This window comes from Lepeophtheirus salmonis, chromosome 6 (genome assembly GCF_016086655.4).
Source record: "Lepeophtheirus salmonis chromosome 6, UVic_Lsal_1.4, whole genome shotgun sequence".
NCBI classification, from domain to species: domain Eukaryota; kingdom Metazoa; phylum Arthropoda; class Copepoda; order Siphonostomatoida; family Caligidae; genus Lepeophtheirus; species Lepeophtheirus salmonis.
Genome location: NC_052136.2, coordinates 52,955,107 through 52,971,138, shown reverse-complemented (window position 1 = coordinate 52,971,138; position 16,032 = coordinate 52,955,107).

Sequence of the window (16,032 nt, the reverse complement as noted above, 5' to 3'; positions counted from 1 at the left end):
TCGAAGAAGAAATTTAAAAATCTATATTTTAAGAAAATCCCATCTATATATTTTTTTTTTTCGGAAAAATTGGTTAATATTTGTAATTACTTTTTTTTTAATATATGTTGTTTTATGCCTTTTTTTAAAGAAAACAAAATATATATAGAACAAGTGAGGACCCCATTTTTTACAATCAACCGCACTGCCTAAGACAAGTTCCTCAAAATGCCCTTCTAAATCATGGCCCAGAGGGATAAAATATGATTAAATAACATTAAGGTTATATTCTAACTTTTTTGTCCCGTTATCCCAAATTCCTATTAGTATATTTAAATTAATTAAAATCAACTAAAAACTTAGTAAAACAGAACAAATGAATTGGAAATATTATTATATATCTGTCAATTAAATAATGATGGAAATAATTGACAGACAAAAATGAACATCAAAGAAACAAGTTTATTCGGGATCTGAACCCCATATAAAGTAACACTCACGGTCATTCCACGACATTTCAAATTGTCCAAATTTAGCATACTTGTACATGAATTTTGATGGGGAAAAGTAAAAAAGTTATAGAAAAAGAATAAAGGATAGCCAACACTTTGATCAACACAAGAACTGAAACGGGTAAAATTGACTTTCAATAGAACAAAAGAGTTAAGGAATTATAATAACAATATTTATGAATTATTATTCTAATGACATTAATTATATAGATCAACCAAAAAATATATTTTTCGAATTTATCATGAAATTCATTACAACAAGTTTTAATTCAATTAATTTCATAACTATTTTTCTCTTCAAGAAAAACGCAAAGAAAAAAACACTCAGAATCATTGACGATACTCTTGGTGAACTATTTTTATAGAATAGTCATTATTAGGAGTAGTTTGCTACTCCATTTATATGGAGGTCAGATCCCGAATAAACTTGTTTCTTTGATGTTCATTTTTTGTCTGTCAATTTATATAGAACCGCATCTCTGTAGAACTTTTTTATTTACTTATCCCATATTCCATTGGAAATCCATTTTTTTAACCTAAAAATTACGAAACTGCAATTTTATCGATATTTTTTTTTTTTTTCCCCATAACTTTTTTTGACTTTGAATAAATTAAGACAAGGTCCTTATTTGTATAGCTGTTTTTTTGAGATACAAGTCTTGTCTTGTATTTTGGGTATCGAATAGGGCCCCTTATATGATCCCCTCCCTTGAAAATCAGCACCCCCATTTTAACCTGACCAGGTTCAAAACAGGCACCTATGCAAAGTATCAGCCTCCTAGGTCTAAGTTTGTGTGCAACCTTAAAAGACACTTATATACACAAACTTTTACATATATATTTACAGATTACTTATGCGATAGAAATGTTGTTATTATCTTGGATATAAGTTATTCAAATTACATGTGTACACTTGTCAGGAGAGTAAAGACCACAATTCATTGATTTCGTCTTGTAATTAGCCAATATGAAGGGAAGGAATAATAATTAATCACAAATTCGTTCCCATGAGTCAAATGTTGTTATAGTGAATAATTGATTGGCGCCAGGGCGTCAAATGAGAAGTTAAAAAGATGTATTTCAGGAATGCCACACATATTAGATTTGTAACTATATTTACATACAAACATAAATATCTATATTTATACCTTAGGGGATGCAAGGAGGCGTTAGTGTGAGGAAGGATGCTTGGGTGACATATTTGACTCAAAAAATAATGGAAGAAGTATAATTGATGGGCGTAGAAAAACCAAAATTGTTTTGTTTCGTTTGAATTCTTTATAATAATCAGACTCCTTTGTCTTGAAACCGATGAGAATTTTTTTAGAAGATATTAATGTGACTCCTACTTTAACTTTTCCTCTTCAAATCCCCCAATAAGATTATGAAAACTTGTCTAAATTTTATCATTTGTATATACTATAGTGTGGACGGAAAATTGTCCTGGAGAAAATTACAAATTAGAAAAATTTCCATTATTTATAAACAAAAACACAATACCTCAGCACAAAACTTATTTTGAGCAATTGCACGGGCACCAAGCAGGTTAAACGCTACTACTTCTGCCACTTCACAAAGAGGTTGGACCCATTCCGAATACTTGAACTCCGAGCTCATGGAGTCTACGGTAGAAACAATGTCTAGGTTCACAACCACCACAGCGGCTTCTCAAAGTGTTTAGGCCCCTTCAATTACTTCAAAATCAACCACGACTCCGTGGGACGTTTAAGACTACGGTAGGTACACCATGCAGGTTAAAAACCACCGCAGCTGCTTCACAAAGTATATATATCCTTTCCAAAAGAAGGGAATTATGAAGTTGGATTCTCGTTGTCAACAAGTTATTGAACAGAACGGGCCATACTTGGTAGGATTCTATTTTGGGGAATTGGCTTGGTAATTGGATTTTTTTTCAAAAATCGATAGCAATAAAGTTTTTGCGGAAAACATTTTAAATGTTAAATTTTGTAGAAAAAAGTTTGAAAAGTCCACAGAAAATTAATTTTTTTGGAAAATAAATTTCAAAATCGATATCTATTCACAAAAAATTATAAAAATATTTGAAATAGTTAAGTTTTTGCTCTGCTCCATAATTTGCTCGAATTACTTTTAAAAAAAAGCAAAAATTCATTTATTCGGGGGATGGGCTACATCCCCTTCAGCACAATACTTGCGTAAAGCCCTGTTATAACACTTCTTATAGAGCTAAAAATGATAAAACTACTACAGCAATGCCTTGACATACGAGAGTTTTTTTAAATATACAAGCTAGATTGTTAGTCGAAATTGGCATAAATCTACATGGTTTTTAAATGATACGAGTTGATTGAGAGTTATCAATGGGGCGTGAGAGCCGCTTCAAGCTTAATCTTTCTTCATTATTTCCTATGGAATAAATTACTTTGACCTAGAAGGTCCATCCAGGAACGAATTAAACTCGATCATCCAAGTATTACTAAATTGAATAGAAATAGCTTTTAAATAATTTTGAATGATTATTTTAACCTGAGATGTCAGATATATATGTAGATAAAAGAGACAAATTTTATCAACAACTTTTATTATTTCTACTTCTGTTTTGACCTGTAGAATGTAATTGGTTGAAAATCATTCTCATCAATACAAAAATTGGCCATATTTTTTTTGATCAATATATAGTAGTGATGGGACGATTAATCAGAATCGGGATGGGCATCAGGAAAATAATGTTTAATTTGCGATTCCGATTCTTATTTATTACAAGTATTGAACTATTTTTTTTTTTCCAACTTATAAAAAAAAATAGCCTCTCCCCCAAATTAAGGAATTTTTACTTTTACTAGAAAAAAAAAATATTTTAAAATGTAATTGAATTTTTCAATTTTTTTTTTTCCAAAAATTTAATCTTCTGTTAATAACTATGTATTTTTGAAAGCTTTTCTCCAAAAATAATTAAATTTTTTATCTAAAAATTACAAAAATCAAGCCCCTGCCACCTCCTTCAAAAAAAGGGGTATTTCAGATTTTATATTTTCTTTATGGAAAATTAAATTCAGAGCATATTTCAATTAAACTTCAATTAAATTGTGGTCTTCTTCTTCGGAATATATTTAACTGCCTTTGTATGTAAACAGGGGCGTCGGAACAATTTTCCATTAATGTTATGCATTAACGGAAGGAGAGCTACGATGGATGTAACAGAGTTCGGCAGTTGAAAGTAAAAAAATCACACTTTTCTAGGAGAAAATTTAGCAATTCCTTTCTCTTTATTACAGGGGAAGGAATTACCCACTAGGGGGTACCATATCAATACAAAAGTGAGATACGCTTAAAAGTTCCATTTTCCGAAACCCCTCCCCCCCCCACCGGTTTTTCTTGAATGTTTCCGTATGAAGCAAAAAAAAAAAAAATTGTATAAAGAAAATTAAAAATAAGTATTAATAAATATTATTACTCATATCGAAATATTAAAAACGTACTTAATATAATTCTTTTTTGTTACTTTATTAGCCTGGCTTCTATGGAGCAATGTTGATTACGCAGGCAAAAGTAAATTTTTAACTGAAATAATAGTTGTTGTTTTTTATTCTTTTTAATCATATCCTCATAGACTAATAATTTTCAAGAATATGTATGCCGACTTTGTAAGAACACAATTATTTTTCATCATAAATTCATAGAACACATTTATACTACATATTGATTCTTTGTTTTTTAATTTGATTCTAGACTTGACAACATACATATATCCATGCCGTAGGTTATATCAGTAGACTTTAGTAGGAGTTTACTGTTATCAATCGAGCAGCTCTTTCTACGGAATGACAAGGAAAATTATTAAATTGTAAAGCTTCATTTTCAGCTTTTTTAATATCTTCAACGTGCAAATATTGCAAAATGAGGAGAGCAGAAATACTTGTTTATGACCAATCAATCACATTTAAAAAAGGATCAGACTCAAAGTTTATTTATTCAGGAACTTTAAATTGTTTTTGTGGATCGATTGTCAGTTATGCTGTTAAAACTTTTTCCAATACATATTTTCTAACATTGGAATCGCTATCAGCCAAACCAGCTATTAATTTCATTAAACTATGTCACTGTACAGACAGTGGAAAACGTTTAACACCTCTATACATGCTTGCTTGGATTGTCCCAGTGTTCGAATTCTAAAAAATTACTTTTTCTTAAATTGGATGACCCAGAATCAAAATTCACAAAAGTACAGGTTCTGATGGACTTTCAAAACAAAAGGGATCCTCAGAAAAGACAAAGGTGTTGGAATGAGCGTTGTTGAATTCCAAAGCTCTTATTGCTAACAAAATTACAAACTATGAACCATTAGCTGCTGAGGAGATAATAGTTTTTATCATCTCAACTATTGCAAAATATCTGGATGGAAATATTGTGCAGATATTATTAGGAATTACGCATGGATGTTAGCAAAATATTTGGACACTTTAAAGTGGATTTTAAGGTCTTAAAAAGCTTTTAAAAATAAATAGTAAGTCTACTATAGAGACTGGTACTTTTAATGGTGGATTGCATCTCATATTTTATACTCATTTGCTCCTGTTTCGGTTTTTGTGTGTGTACCGAATTCTGTATGTTGACGGATTTTATTTAGTTGCTTTTGCTTTGTAGGATGTGACTAATTATTAGGTAGGTTTTTATTAAAAAAAAGAAGGGAATAATTATAAACTAAAATGTTTATTTATGTGATCCTTCTTTCTTCATTTAGTTCTGATGTGATGTGCATATAAAAGGCAAACGTCAATAAAAAAATAAAATAGCATAGCGTTAAAATAGAACCCATCCATTACTTTTCATTAGTCAAATTTGTCTATACATATAATTTATGTTTTCTTTTCTAATATTGCACATGCTATCCAAAGTTATGGGTAAATTAACATGGTAAAAGTATCAACTTAAAGGCATGGTTAAAACTTAATTAGAGACCTCATGTCACTATTACCTCATCTGCTCAAAAAAAAAAAAAAAAAAAAGAGTTAAAAAATAAACCTTATACAGAACATTAAACGAAATTTATTAACATTTTTTCGAGAAGGAATTTTTTTTCTCTTCCTTATATTTGTATAGATTCGTAACTCATGTTGACAAGTTTTCAATAAATAAAAATATATATTACATCGTATGTTAATTTGAACGCGAAATTTGATCACTGTTGTTTTATCTACATAGTGCCGCATGAGAGAAGGGGGAAAACACTGAAGGAGAAGAGGTGGGATCATTGGCTGCGGTTATTCTTCGGTTTTGTGTCAAAGACGAAAATAATAATAATTCTATGAGAAAAGAAAAAATAAATATCTATGTTCATAAATGATTTTATGTCGTCAGCATTCTTCTTGAAACTCAATAGTAATGGTACTACTCTACACAGCGATGTATTTTCACTTCTACGTGTTTGAATGACAGATTGATTTGCTAAGAGAGTCACTTCATAATAAATTCTCAGGACTCAAATGGCTCCAAAACACAGTTTAGAAGAGAAAATGTACAAAAGAAATCCTTTTTTTTTATTTCCTCATTTTATAGATATATTAATTACAAAAAAGGAAGTTACTTAGTATATTTATCACCGTTAGAACGGGCTAAATGAATAAATTAGGGGGTTTCGACAATTTTTGGCCGTAAGCCAAAATGAGATGAAGAAATCATCTCAAGGGCCACATTGAAGTAAATAATATAAACGTAATAAAAGTTATAGAGGTATGAATATTTTTATTCATACATATTATAATTCTAATGACTGTACTTTGTTTGTGAGTTCTGTACTATCTTTTTAAGTTTCGCATCCAGACTGCTTTTGGCGGTCCTCATTGTCTGATCTAAGAGCTCATGAGTAAGTTTAGTACGATATTTATTTATCTCCACATTCATCTAAGAGAAAACAGCTTCGCATTTTTATTAAATATAAATATGGGATCAAACCAGGGACCTTCAGGAAGTGGAAAGGCTGAAGGGGCTGTAGATCCCCCCTCTTAATAAAGAATTTTTTCCTTTTTATTAGAAAATTTAGTATTCTTTTTTTTTTCATAACTTTTAATATTCTAAATTAAATTTAGTTTTTCCAAAAAATTTAATATTTGAAAAAAAATTTTCAATTTTTTTTCCAAAAAATTTAATTTTCTGTTAATAGCTACAGATATTTTTCTATTTTTTCAACAAATTTAATATTTAAAACTTAATTTTTTAAATTTTTTTAGGATTTTTTATTTATTTTTCTATGGAAAGTTACGGATTTTATAAATTTTTTTCCAAAAATTTAATATTTGAAATGTAATTTTTTTTAATTTTAATTTTATGTGAATTACTATAGGTTTTAGAAACTTTTTCGACAAAACAAGTCATAATCCAAGCTCACCCACAAATTTATCGTCCTGGAATCTGAAATTGGGCGCCTGATCAATTTTACTAGTGAATAATTTAGTGTAAAGGTAATGAGGCTTGATGTAAAGATGTATGTTAAAAAAAAAGAGGGTATTACCCAATGTTACTAGAACAAGGTTAGGTAACAAGAAAATGCTTGAGCTAGTACAGGAGATTTATTAATAAATCTCTATCTCTTTCCATTTCTGGTGACGTCATTGGGACAAGTCTTGGTTATTAATACTACATCAATTTAAAAGTAAAAATTTATTTAATAGTTATCATATTCATAGCAGTGGTTACTCGATATTTAATAAATCTCCTGTGCTTTTCTAACCATTTTCTTGTTGTCCAACCTTGTTCTAGTAGAATTGGTATTACGTAGCATCATTAGGACCGAATTGTTCCATGATGACGTCATGAATAGTGATATTTATGACATTTATCATATTCATCAAAGTAGAAAACATTATCACATAATATTACTAAATCTCAATTATTACCGCTTTTTAATATTTCTTTAGATTGATAGTGAATCCAAAACAATGCTTGAAAAAATGTTTTTTGCAATTATTATATTTTTTTATTTGATGAATTTTTTAACAGTCCTTAAGAAATACTGAAAAACTTCCGGTCTCTTTTTTGGACTAGACTAAGTCGACATTTTTTGGAACCAAGGCTACCCATATTTATCTAAATATTCTCAACATTTCATTAATTCTAGACTGACTCAATAATATTTGTTTCATCAAAACTTTCTTTCAGAATGAGAAAGAAAATAAGATCAAAATTAACTAGTCAACTGTCCCAAACTGTTAGAATATTATTTTGTTGAAATAGTTGAGGTATATATTCACTCTTTCAAACAAGATTTCGTTAGTGAACTGGGGTTTTTATTAATATTTGCTTCAAATCCATTTAAAATATCATTTTTTGTAAAAATGTTTTTTCTTGGAATTGTTTGTCAACTTTGCAATTTTTAATAAGGTTAATTTGTTTGTTTTTAAGTTTTGCTTTTTTCAATTTAAGGTAAATTTATTCCTACTAATATAATATCAGCTTTTATTATTAATATTACATTCCACTTCATCAAAATTAATAAGTACATTTTTGGTACCTAAATTTGTTAGTAAATAAAATTTTAGTAATTATAATGTTTTAACTATAATATAAATAAATTTAATCTTGTTATTAAGATGGAATTAAATAAATAATGTTTTTTGAATTGCAAAATGGATGAAATAGTGAGGAAATATTTCAAATAAAAATCCTTGTCGTCCGTGTTTTGGGGTAACGTTCAACTCCAATTCAATAACTTTGTAAAAAAAAAAAAAAAAAAAAAAAAAAAGGATATTGACTAACGAATGGCTAATCATTAGAGTTCAAGAAATTGTAGACAAAGTAGATTAATCGACAATTTACAACAAAATATGTGGTACATTTTTATGTTAGTGGGATTAGACTCAACGCTTTTTATTTATGTATATATTTCGAATACTTAATAAATTATATAATATCAATAGAGAAACAATCTAATTAGGTAATTTTTGAGTATTTTTTAATCATTTTTAATGATAAATATTCGTATCACTACTAATTATAGATAGGTAGTCATTTTTACCAAAGGAATTGCAATCATAGAGACAAAATCTCTGATGTTTTCATTTGTGTGAACCTCAGACAAGTAGGTAAGCCTTCATTTATTAGTGTCAATTAAAGGATAAAGAACATACATTCATATAGTTAGTAAAATGAGTTGGTTGATGAGAGGTCTACATGGTTGAAGTAGTAGTCAAAAAAAGGTCATCAAATTACTCTCTATGAATACACACAAAGATTCAAGAAATAAAAGTCTTAGAAAGATGAAGAAGACGAAAAAAATAAGTATAAATACATATTTAAATTCTCAGGGGTCAATTCCCTCAGAGTCATTTTTCACTGACTGTTATTAAGTGTATGTATATATATATGTATTAGTTATAGAGTATCGTTCATGCATGATTACATTTCTCTTCTCTCAGTCTTAGCCTCTCTCTTCTCCAATGAATCATGCATTAATGGACAATCACTAAACACAGATACAGAGTTCAAATTGTGGAGTTCTCTCTCTCTTTCATTTTAGTGTCAAAGTAGCTAGAAAGAGATTCTTAAATGGTTCAAATCGAAAACAAGATGATTTTTATATATCAGAAATTGTATCATCATTAAATGCTACACCATCTTAAAAGGCTCAAATTTGATATTTTCATGAAAAATATCGAATTGTTGCAATGTAGCGCACGTTAATAATGATTTATATTGAGTTTATAACATATTTTTAATGCATATTAGGGCTTGATATATATAATAAAACTAGACGCTAGAGAGTTAGATTTTTGACATACTTAGAAGGTTAAAGTCATTTTATTTGTCAGTCGTATTTTTGACATCCAAATACATGAATGTAATTCACCCTTTTCCTTAATCTCAACACCTCAGAGCAGGATATATCCTTGTAATATCTTCCAAAAATGGTTTACTTCTTATTTAATCATGGTTATTTAGATTCCCATGATGGCTGACATCTCATCAAAATACTTGATTGATTTTCAGAAGAATATAAATATCTACTCAAAAATTAACGCAACCTTTCATCAAAATTTCTTCGTAGAATTATTTTCCTCGCCAATAAATAACCCTATTTCCTCATTTATTACGTACATTTACATAAATGGCGTCTCAAGGGGATGTGATGGAGTGAAAGTTAAAAAAAATTCCAAAAAATAATTTTTGGAGAATATCTAAACATTTTGAAATCTATTTCCCAAACAATTAAATAGATTTTGAATAGATGGGATTTTTGAATAAAAAATGCCAAAAGATATAATTTTTGAGAATAGCTATGGATTTCTTTCCAAAAATTTAATATTTTAAATTCTTCTTGAAATGTTTTTCCAGCAAATTTTATATTTGATTTTTTTTAACAACTGTGGAAGTTAAAAATTTTTCCAAAAAATAATTTTTGGAGAATATCTATGCATTTTGAAATTTATTTCCCAAACAATTTAATAGATTGTGAATAGATGGGATTTTTGAAAAAAAAAAAATCCAAAAGATATAATTTTTTGATAATAGCTATGGATTTTTTTCAGAATCTTAATATTTAAAATTCTTTTTGAAATTTTTTTCCTACAAATTTTATATTTGAATTTTTTTTTTTCAAAAAAACTTAAGGCCCCCCCAAAAAAAAAAAAAGTATATATATAAATCTGCGGACACCCCTGTATATACATACAATTCACCCTCCCATTTATTTGCAAACTCCTTAGATGATAAAAATGATAATCACATTTTGCAAATTCCTGGACACTTCATTTATAAAGCTGTTGCAATTAAATCACTTATCAAACAGTATGAAGCAAAATCAAATACATAATTTATTGCGCTAAATTAATGCTTTAAACAATGTGAAGTATCCATACAATGCATTTTATATTCATAAGTACCTTTAACCCCTCATATGTGTCGCTCAGATGAATAAAATAAGTCAAAGACATCCACAAGGGTTAATCTAGAGGGGCTATAGCCCCCAACCCCCTCCCACAAATTAAGGAATATTTGCATTTTCCTAGAATTATTTTTTGTCAGAATGAAAAAATTTTACGTGAAAATGGGGATTAATTATTTTTTTTAAAGATTTGCTTTCTTAAAAAAAGGACCTTCGGGAAAATTATGCAGCAGAACCATACATTTAATTTTCTTTGAACAACTGTGGATTTTTGAAAAAAATTTCAAATTTTTTTGTGAATAGCTTTGAATTTTGATATTTTTTGAAAAAAAATATCAAAAAACTAAGCACCCTCCAAAATATTCTCCTGCAGTCGCCCCTGTATGTACATTATACATATACCATATATGCTTAAAATGACTTGGAGAATGACCCTTGATAATTAACTAGCAAATTGTAAATGTATATATATTATTTAATGAGTATCTGTTCATTATTATTGTTTATCTATCCAAGTTGGCGATTAGAGGACAATTTCCATTTTTTTATAATTACATTTGTTCTAAATAATTACAATGCTTTGTTAGCTAATTAAGATGAAGGGATGAAAGAATAATAGGCATTCCCGACTTTTTAATCGGTGGCATGACGAGTTAGGTGCATATCTACATACAGGGTGAGCATAAGTTTTAAAACTTTTTAAATTTTATATATTGAGTGATAGATTGATTGTAGAGAAAAACACTCTCACTAAATATTCTAGAAAATTTATTAAATTTTATGCCATATTTTATAAATTATTCAATATGTCGGCCTCCTTTATCGACTACCTTCCTTCGACGTGATTGAAATGCTTCACATGCTGGACGCACAATAGATTTGGGAAGTTTTGCCCATTCAATCTTAATTAAGGCACATATATTTGTCTCAAAAATGAAGATTTGCTTTAAGCCACTCTTGGCATTGAACGCTGGTATGTATTGGAGCTCACTTTTCATGAAAGGCCCCCCTTAAGCGTTTCAGTTAAATTGCCTTTCAACAACAAAAGGACCACAGGCTCCAAAACATATGAAATGTAGTCACCTGTCTGTCTTCGTACGGAGGCCCTCCGGAATGGAATCTAAAGAAAGCTTATCTCCTTTACTTGAAATCCCTGCTCAAACCAAAAGGGATCGACTATTGCCCCGTTTTGACATATATATATATTGGAGATATAAACTATTGCAATATTTAATCCGATTCCAATATCATCTTTTAGAACAATTCTGATTCCTCATTAATATTATGTATAAACAAATAACAAAAAGATTTACTTTTTTTTAATGTTTAACTTTTTATTATTTAGGGTTTGACAAGAAAAACCTTAAATCTAATAATCATAATTATGATAACAATTACTCGTAAATAATTTGAAATTAAAATTATTAAAAAGTTGGTTCATGCTCATGACTCATATATATCCCTCACACTACAGAATAGACTTTCATTTTAAATGAATAGACCTGAATTTTGCTATACAAGTCTTTTGCTATTGTACTTATTATATGATGAAATAAAAATAGAAGAATAAAATAGTTTCATGCGGGACCTACAGCTAAGAGCCAATAGTCGCAAACCTAGGTTAGTCTAAACCATGGTCCTCACTTTCTTTGGTTTGCTTACCATTGCAAATAATTTGGTTTATATTTTTTTTTTTTCTTAATAATGTAAATAAATAATTATTGTAATTTGTAAAAATAAATAATATAGATCATTTTAAGAATAAATGCTATTTGGTCATATATATTTAAATTAATATACATTATAGTTTTTTTCGGTGTGCCGGCACTATAGTGATATTGAGGTACCGTCACATTTAAACGGTACTTAACAAAATTAATATACCTATGAACCAGTGAGCCATAAAAATATAAAATAATTGTTGAACTTGTTCCCATCTTAAAAGGAACTAATTCTAATTGAACCAATCCAGGTACAATGTACTGATTAATAAAAAATAAGCGGAAACATCAACAGATGACAACAAAATACAGTGTACATTTGTATCCTAGCTAGGTAACACTGTGTTGGACACAACACGTGTAAGTTCACTAGTCGTGATACTACACTTAAAGCTAACAGATTGTCCATTGAAATCTGAACACTTACTAATTCAATAATTGTTGAGTGATTGTAATTAATTCTTATTTCCATATATTAAATTAGTTAAAAAACAAACCAAACCTGAGGTCTATAGCTTACGTACAAGTCAAGAAAGTCTATAGACAAGTCGAGAAAATGACACTTGAACGTGAGCCACGAATTTCCAATCGTGCACTCCAAGCAGTTGAACGTCTCCAGCACTACCGTCTTAAAAAAAGATTTTATTTGCAAGGTGGTGTGGAAGTATATATTTTGGAGGATAAACATAAATTTTTTCCAGCGCCCTCTATGTGAGTAAAATACCTATATTTTATATGAAATAATATTAATATTTAGGGAGTTGTATTATTTTGCTGATAGATGACGTCATACTCTGTTGCTTTGTTTATATTCTAATGCTAGGGTTTCCCACATAACACAGTTTCAAGTACCGTGGATTTTGCATAAGGCGGGGTATGGAATTGTTCTGACTCCCCGTATAGTGCAGTGAATTCATCTCATATTATGGGTCTTTATATCATGATAATATATTACAAAAAACTATATATTTAGGTAAAAAATATATTTAGGTAAAAAACAATTTTTGTAGGTATTGGTTTGTTCGTTCATATTATATTATGTCTATATATTCATATAATAGGTTTGTATGTTTTTTTCATACAAACATGCGATTAGAATGATTGCTGAATAAATATTGGTTAGGTTCCAGTTATTTAAATTTTACTGTATTGAAATTACCAGATTAAAAATCAAGTAAATACCGTATTAATATTAAATTTTAAATTATTTGACATGGATCTAGTCCGGCTTACATTATTTAAAATAATTTATTATGAATAATATGTTTTTATTGTGTTAACCAAACTAAAAAATAGTAAAAGTGAACTTTAAAAAAATAATTACTCTCATTTTGCGGGTTTTCGTAATAAAAAAGTCTCCGTACAGCACGAATTTTTCTTGTTCCCAAAAACATTGGTAAGCAGGGACCCCCAGTATAAGTAAACAACGTTCATGCCGTAATGTTCGCAACATAACAAGAACTGATTCAAATTCCACTTATAAACGTTTAAAATCCTGATTAAGGGGGAAAAAACAGAAACATTGACAGCTGACAAGAAAGTACAGTATATTTTTTTTTGTGTTATTGAGGTAACGCCGTGATAAAGGTATAATACTACCTCGAGTGTCAATATGGCATTGAGGTTGTTCGCTTTTCTCAGTATTTTTTCAAATTACGCCGCTTAAATATACGCCATGACTCATGTGTTATAAATAGCTGATTAAGATATCACTGGCATTTAAAAAAATCAAGAATATCACACAAAATCATTACAAACTCATGCAGAGTTGCCTGTAAAATAACACAAGAAAATACATCAAAATATAGCAAGAAAAATTTCCCTATGAGATCCAACAAAAAAACTTTGGTATCACAGGACAATGTATAAACTAAATATAGTCAATATCATGTACTGTCAGCGTTTTTGTTTAGTAATTTCCCCCATTGTAAGGCTGTGCTCTTAGCTTTTGCTGTATTTATGGTTTATTTTTGTGGTTTTATGTACCATTTTAACTATGTGTTTATAATACAAATATTAATTTTTAATTTTGAGCATACTTCTCTGAATTTCTGTACAAAAAGGCAACGTTAGGGCAAAAACTTGACATTTGAGAACGGATTAATCTTTTTTAGTTGCATCTTATTATAAAATTGATTCGGTATTCGACTACATAAATTCTCAACGTTCCTTCCGGAAGGAATTAAAATCAAATTCTGTGGTTCTACTGAATATTTTCTTCCGAAATACTGGATAAGGAAAAAATTAACCAATAAGGTCAATTTTTTCTGGAATAAGTGAATATTTTCATTGGAAATTAGGTAAATTAAAGTTTGACTAATTTGTTATTTATTTGTGAAGATATTTATGTAAATAAATCTAGGATAGTGGTTCTCAAACTCTGGTACACGAGCTACCTCTAGTGGTATGTGAAAGAATATTCTCAAAAGATTAAACCACCGCTATTGTGTATTCAGTTTGGTCGTAATGGAGGTACTAGGAGATATGATATCTTGATATTTTTTATGATGGTTCACATAGTAAAAAGTTTGAGAACAGCTATTTCAGGGTATCAAAAAAGTTCTTCCAGATAAATTCATAGCTAGCGGTGAAAATCGTAGAATTAGTAAAAAAAACGACTTCAGACAAATTATATCTATATTAGTTGTAAACAAGTTAAAGTTAAAGTTGTACACCGACTACAACTTTTGCAAACGCCATGTTTCTTTCACCATCTTTAAGATAAATATTTGAATCGTCTAATTTGTTCACGTTCAAATATTTATGTCCTCTCAAAAAAAAAAAAAAAAACAATGATCCAAACTTAATCGAAATGTGAAGCATTATGTGAAGTCGTTTTCATTCCTATTTAAATGAGAACAAAAGTATCATTAACAATGTACAGACGTCTTAAATGCTTTAAATATTTCATTACCCCTGTTCAACCTATATATATCTGTATAGGTGCGTTAAAAAGCTGCTGCTTGCCTGGGAGGAGTGACTAACAATAAAAAAACTAAAAGAAAACAGAGATTTATATTTTTTTAGGTAGATTTCATATTTTAATTCTCATGATAACGCTATACTAACTAATTTTATTAGTATTTTTGCCTGTAAATATGTCATTAAGGAAACGTATTGAATAATAATTTGACATCTTAACGATAATGAATACAAATTATATTTATTTAGATTAGATATCTATTTTTTCCGTCAGATTTTGATAAATCAAATTGGGGCAAATCTATTTTTTATGTCATAAAATTAATAATTATTAAAAAAGTAAGTTTTAATTCATTTTAAGGAATTTTATCACATTTTAATTCGAAAAATTTGGATTTTTGGGTGGAAATGGGCCATTTTTAAGACTTTTTTACCGTTTCAAATATGTATCAGAAATTGTAATTCATATATTTATTAGTAAAAAATATTCTGCGCCTTATATTAAATAATTTAAAGGGGACTAGGATGTGTTAAATGATTTACAGTATCCATACTCTTTTTTTTAACATCTATCACTTCAATTTCGTAAAAAAATTGTGAGCAAACGTCATAGTCAGTTTTTTAATTGTAACATAAAAAGATTTTTGTACAGTTGAAAATATATTAATCTAAAAGTGAACCAGTCTAATCACCACTCAATAGTAATAGTAAAATTAATTCAATGCCTTACTATAATATATTTAAAAATAGGCAATTTGACTATTTGTAAAAATATATATAATATTGAACGAAGTTTGTTTTTTTTGCACAATAAACAGAAGTAGGGCCATGATTTATGTAAAGTCTTGAAACAAGACTTGATCTCACATTTAAACGCTAAGACTTGAAGCTATTTAATACGTCACTCAAGAAAAGACTTAAAAGGATGGTTCCTATATTATATTACTGGACTTAATATAATCTCGAAAGGAATCTTAGGACTCGAAATTGTCTTGGTAAAAATATTTACGATACTCAGTCAAAACCTCAAAAGACAGCACGT